Source organism: Entelurus aequoreus, linkage group LG28 (assembly GCF_033978785.1).
Source record: "Entelurus aequoreus isolate RoL-2023_Sb linkage group LG28, RoL_Eaeq_v1.1, whole genome shotgun sequence".
NCBI lineage: Eukaryota > Metazoa > Chordata > Actinopteri > Syngnathiformes > Syngnathidae > Entelurus > Entelurus aequoreus.
The window spans coordinates 14,244,714-14,251,396 of record NC_084758.1 but is presented as its reverse complement, the minus strand read 5'-3'; positions in this window follow the sequence as shown (position 1 = coordinate 14,251,396).

Genomic DNA, 6,683 nt, shown 5'->3' with positions numbered 1-6,683 from the left:
CAGTGCGCCTTATAACCCGATGCGTCTAATGTACGGAATAATTCTGGTTTTGCTTACCGACCTCAAAGCTATTTTATTTGGTACATGGTGTAATGATAAGTGTGGCATTCAAACAGAGATACGTGTAGACTGCAATATGATGGCAATATGACTCAAGTAAATACCAACATTTTAAATGTTACATTGAAAATATAGAACATTACACACGGCGTTCAAAAATCTGTCAAAATGTTTTAGTACGACTTTGGTAAGGTATGAATCCGCACCACTTCATGGATTGTACTGTGCTTCAACATAGGAGTATTATTATGGTGTGTATAAGGTAAGACATATTATCTGGCGTTGTGTTTTGCAATATTATGCAAAAGCAACTCTTCTTACCTTCTGGTACCTGCTGATCTGTATTTGGGATCTGCATAAATCCTGAAAAATTGCTCATTTCCACCTTTGTAGTCCGTGCTGACAACGTAGTCGATAAGCTTCTTCTTTTTGTCTATCTACTTGTTATGTGACATTCATCCTCCGCTGTTGCCATTTCTAATATAAAGTAGTGTAAAGTTCTTACTTATATTTGTGAGTAAACTCGCCATGAAAGCGCTAAAACATACCGGTGTAGTGAGTTTACATTATTCACCCAAGGAACTTTAGTTATTGGAGAGTTCCGGTCGGACGGTTTTTCACGGGACAACATTGTTGTTGTTTCCGGATGAGGAGATGCTGCTCCGTTATTGATTGAAGTAAAGTCTGAATGTCATTCAAACAGTTTGCTCCATCATTTGACACTTCTTCCACACCCGTCCTGGCACGCTACACCGCCACAAAAAAAATGACGGGAAGAAGACGCTGCCGAAGGTGAGCCATGTAAATAAGACCGCCCACAAAACGGCGCATCCTGAAGCGACTGTCAGAAAGCGACTTGAAGATGATCTGTAAAACATCATCCATGCAACATTTTGACCAAAGAACCACCATTACATGTTATGTAGACCACAAGGAAGTGTTTTAAATAATAATAATAATATAACTCCTTTAATGCACCTTATAATCTGTTGTGCCTTAAATATGAAACAAGCTCGAAAATAGACCATTCATCGGCAGCGCGCCTTATAATACGGTGCGCCCTATGGTCTGGAAAATACGGTATACAAAGTGTATCAAATAAAATATTAAAAGTACATTAAATTGCGTATGTTATATTGTAAAATTGGATAATGCATGTGTGATGCCTTCATAATGTGGGATATATATGTTTTTTTGTCGATCACTTTTTTTATTGACAAAGTTTATAGCTGTTTTCCATCCGTGTTAGTGTAAAGACAGAAATGAAGAGCGGAACTAAGGTGTAGTGAAGTAGTTGTCCGCCTTAACAACAAAACGCTACGGGAAACCCTGCATTATAAAAGCTATTGTGCTATGGATAAGATATGTTTTGAGAATGTAATATTTAATTTAGAGAATAATAATTATATTTTTATTGTGGATTATAGGAAATATAAATAATGTGTAATAAAGAGAGGAAACTTGGGAAGCTTCAAGGATTGTTTGTGTCTTCACTCTCCTTAAACATTGCCTGTGTTTTCCAGGGGTTAGACTATGAACACAACCTTTTGTCTACCGAACTCACACCTGTGAGACCTGTAACACATGCATACCTTTATCTGGATTTGCACCATAAAAGGTATTCTATTGAGACATCCTGGATATGCCACATGCATATACCCTGGAAAATGAAGGAAAATGTTATTATTATTATACAACAAATGTAACTAAATGAGGCAATTCCTGAAGGAATTGCATGTGAGTGCTCCAATGCTGAAGTTGAACTGAAATGCTGACAGAATGTAGTATGAATGTAAGAATAGTTTGAATGTTGAAGAGTTTGTATTTACAGGAAAACCGGAATTTGGTTTGGAACTTGGGAAAGTGTTAGTTTGAATGGTCCAGGATGAGTGGAATGTGTTAATGTTGGAATGGTTTGAATAGTCCTGGTCGTGGAACTGTGGACCAGCTCTATACTCTCGGCAGGGTCCTTGAGGGTGCATGGGAGTTTGCCCAACCAGTCTACATGTGTTTTGTGGACTTGGAGAAGGCATTGGACCGTGTCCCTCGGGAAGTCCTGTGGGGAGTGCTCAGAGAGTATGGGGTATCGGACTGTCTGATTGTGGCGGTCCGCTCCCTGTATGATCAGTGCCAGAGTTTGGTCCGCATTGCCGGCAGTAAGTTGGGCACGTTTCCAGTGAGGGTTGGACTCCGCCAAGGCTGCCCTTTGTCACCCATTCTGTTCATAACTTTTATGGACAGAATTTCTAGGCGCAGTCAAGGCGTTGAGGGGATCCGGTTTGGTGGCTGCAGGATTAGGTCTCTGCTTTTTGCAGATGATGTGGTCCTGATGGCTTCACCTGGCCAGGATCTTCAGCTCTCGCTGGATCGGTTCGCAGCTGAGTGTGAAGCGACTGGGATGAGAATCAGCACCTCCAAGTCCGAATCCATGGTTCTCGGCCGGAAAAGGGTGGAGTGCCATCTCCGGGTTGGGGAGGAGACCCTGCCCCAAGTGGAGGAGTTCAAGTACCTCGGAGTCTTGTTCACGAGTGAGGGAAGAGTGGATCGTGAGATCGACAGGCGGATCGGTGCGGCGTCTTCAGTAATGCGGACGCTGTATCGATCCGTTGTGGTGAAGAAGGAGCTGAGCCGGAAGGCAAAGCTCTCAATTTACCGGTCGATCTACATTCCCATCCTCACCTATGGTCATGAGCTTTGGGTTATGACCGAAAGGACAAGATCACGGGTACAAGCGGCCGAAATGAGTTTCCTCCGCCGGGTGGCGGGGCTCTCCCTTAGAGATAGGGTGAGAAGCTCTGCCATCCGGGGGGAGCTCAAAATAAAGCCGCTGCTCCTCCACATCGAGAGGAGCCAGATGAGGTGGTTCGGGCATCTGGTCAGGATGCCACCCGAACGCCTCTCTAGGGAGGTGTTTAGGGCACGTCCGACCGGTAGGAGGCCCCGGGGAAGACCCAGGACACGTTGGGAAGACTATGTCTCCCGGCTGGCCTGGGAACGCCTCGGGATCCCCCGGGAGGAGCTGGACGAAGTGGCTGGGGAGAGGGAAGTCTGGGCTTCCCTGCTTAAGCTGCTGCCCCCGCGACCCGACCTCAGATAAGCGGAAGAAGATGGATGGATGGATGGATGGTTTGAATAGGTTGAAAAATGTGGGAATTGTGCAACTTGGAAAAATGTCCATTCATTTCAATGGGAACTTCCTGGAAATTTGGGATTTTTGGGAAAAGCGGGATTTTCTTGATTAGGTTTGAAATGATTAGGAGCACGAATGTCCTGAATGAGCTGAATTGGTTGGTGTTGGAATTGTTTAAATCGGTCAAGAAATTTTGAAGTAGAAACAGTTTTTTAATTAAGAAATTGTAGTATGGTATTCCTGGAATTTCGTGAAAACCGGGAACGTTTCTAGTTCCTAAACCAACTTGTTTTTTTGTCCTGACTAAGAAATTTTTTTTGACAGTGGAACGGTTGAAATGGGATGAAGGGAAAAGGAGCAGACGAGGGGTTAAAAAAAAGCAGGAATTCCTGGAAATTTGTTGAACGTGAAATGTCCAGTATGAGTTGAATTGTTCGAATCGGTTGAAAAATGTGAAAATGGTGAAAGTTTGAAAAATTAAATTCATTTTAATTCTGGGAAATCTGGGAATTTTTGGAATTTGTCAAGGGAAAGCCCGCAATTCCCGAATAGGTTGAACAGTTTGAAGTTGGAACGGTTTGAATTGGGTGAAAAATGTGGAAGTTAGATCATGCCAAAATCTGGAAGAGAAGAAGAACTAGAGGAATCATAATAGATCAATTTTGGTGTAGAAAACCATATGTGTGAATGTTTTGGAGCATTCACACAATACAAACATAATAATAAACATAATACTCACCCATGCTTGCTTGGGACCTTTAAGGCAAAATCCACAACAAAAAGTCAGAGTTTAAGAGCTTTTATTTGTCTTCCTTTCCAGCACACGAAGAACATCTCCAGCAGTAAGATGATCCAAAATACAAAACAACCTATAAAAATAGTATCTATTCTCACACTGACCGTATGATATCAAGCAGCAGCAATATGGTATTAAATATCAAAGTGGTGACACACGCCTTCTCACACACACGTCACGACGCTCATTTTGCAAAAACAGAGGCGGGGATATCAAGAAGCTGCAACGTGACATTCTGCTTCTTCCTTTATCGGACAAATGACGCTAATAAATACTGAGTGACCATCTGAAGATTGCTGGAATACAAAACCTATAGGGTTCTAAGTGTGACCCTTTTCAGCAGTAACGTTCAGGATTGGTAAGAAAGTCTGCAACCTTTGTATCCACCTCAACACGCCATCTTGTAGCTTTCTAAACAAGCTTTGACCTTTTCCCCCCCGGATTTATAGCTTCCGGGTTTCTAAAATTTCAACCACATTCGATTAAAAGTGACACCAGTTGTGTTGACCTTAGGTTTGGCCACAGAAAATGAGCGAGTATGATCGATCACCATCTCCGACGATGAAAGCCTGAAAGTTCCCGGTTTGTCCGATCCAGGGGAGAACATCGGTGAGTCCGTTAGCTAGAAGCTAATGCAGTGCTTGCTAAAAAGTTATGGTACTGGATGTACTGTACATTCATTGGAAGTGCATACCATGCCAAGAACGCTTAGAGCAGCTTTAGTATAATGCAGGGGTGTCCAAAGTGCGTTGTTTACCTGAAAAAAGCTAATTTTTTAACATCCTGCGGCACAATCGTTAGTGTTATATTCATACTTGCCAACCTTGAGCCCTCCAATATCGGGAGGTGGGGGGTAGGGGGCGGGGGGCGTGGTTGGGGGCGTGGTTATTTACAGCTAGAATTCACCAACTTGAGTATTTCATATATATATATATATATATATATATATATATATATATATATATATATATATATATATATATATATATATATATGTATGAAATACTTGACTTTCAGTGAATTCTAGCTATATATATATATATATATATATATATATATATATATATATATATATATATATATATATATATATATATATATATATATATATATATATTTATTTATTTTATTTACATAAAATAAATACTTGAATTTCAGTGTTCCGGTGGCTATCCATTAGATGGCAGTATTGTCCTGTTTAACTTCTCCGTTCATGATGAGTATATCATTTCGGCCACCGTGTTCAATGGAGAAGTCTGTTCGACATATTTACAGGCAACATACACCTTCCCCTTCGAACTGTCCTGGATGAACTGAAATTCTTGTTTAGTTTTGGAACTTGCAAGCGTATTTCTTCATCTTGCTCGTCGACGGCGTCGCCATGTCTGTAATTTCCTCGTTCTTCTGCTTCGTCTCCTTGTTGTGTGCGCAGTTGTGCACTCTACTCTCTAAAAGCCCTAGATGTTATGATGTCATTGGGCAGGCAAGCTGTTTATATTGTGGGAAAGCGGACGTGGGAACAGGCTGTCCCCACTCAGTCTCAGGTCCGCATTGAGCTGGAGGGGGCGTGGCCTCCAGCTCCGGCTGAATACAGGGAGTTTGTCGGGAGAAAATCTCTGCCGGGAGGTTGTCGGGAGAGGCGCTGAATACCGGGATTCTCCCGCTAAAAACGGGAGGGTTGGCAAGTATGGTTATATTAGCATGGCAGCTATTTTTTTGCAAGCGTACACCAAATATAGCATGCTAACTTTTTTAACTGATTTTTTCAGGTATACATCGCAGAGTAATATATTTTGGTACTTGATCCATGCTACAGTTGGTAAGATTAGCATGCTAGCTTTTTTTTTTAGCTAATTTTACTGGTATACAACTCAGTGTCATAGTTTGGTATTTCACTAATGCTAACTGTAAAGTGGCAATTGATGGTATGTCAGCCTCATACTGTTAGCATGCTATCTTTTTTTAGCCCATTTTGCCCATATTTCTTGTTGCGTGACGCCATCTGGCCAGCGTACTTCGGTTTTGGCTCTTCAGAAATCTCATGAAATTTATACAAAGATTGCATTTTCTGGTTCTTTGAAAATAATCTCAATTTTGTACTGGTTTTGAAGGTGAAAACTACCAAAACAGGCCCCGCATCTTTTTATTTGTCAATCTGTGGCCTTCAGTGGGAAATGTTTGGGAATAGTTTGGTATAATAGTTGTTAAAAATACTCGCGGATGTTTTGCCAGCTGAACCACCGACGGTTTCCTCGGTCTGAGGCCTCTTAGTCGGAGGACCGGGACTGGACCATGTTTTCTTGCTTGCTGTGCATTCCCACTAATCGTCACGACTACCGACATAAATAACGGTCACGCTGCTTACACAAGGTGTGACTTGAAGACGGGAACAGTGCATTTGACAACCAGTTGACCTCAGATTTTCTGTCATCCCAACTCCGCGACTAAACCAGAGCAGAGAAACCAAACTCAACATGAAGTACCAGACTTAGGCAGCGACGACAGTTTACGTCTGAATCCCAATTCTCACATTTACCCTCGTCTTGACCCTTTGCATTCACGTTAACTTTAGCATGCTAGCTTTTTTCAGCTAATTTACAGGTATACATTTCAGCGTCAAATTTTGCCTGCTAAAAATTTGTTTAAAAAAAGTTAGCTTGTTAACTTTTTTAACAAATTCTTCAGGTAAACAACGCA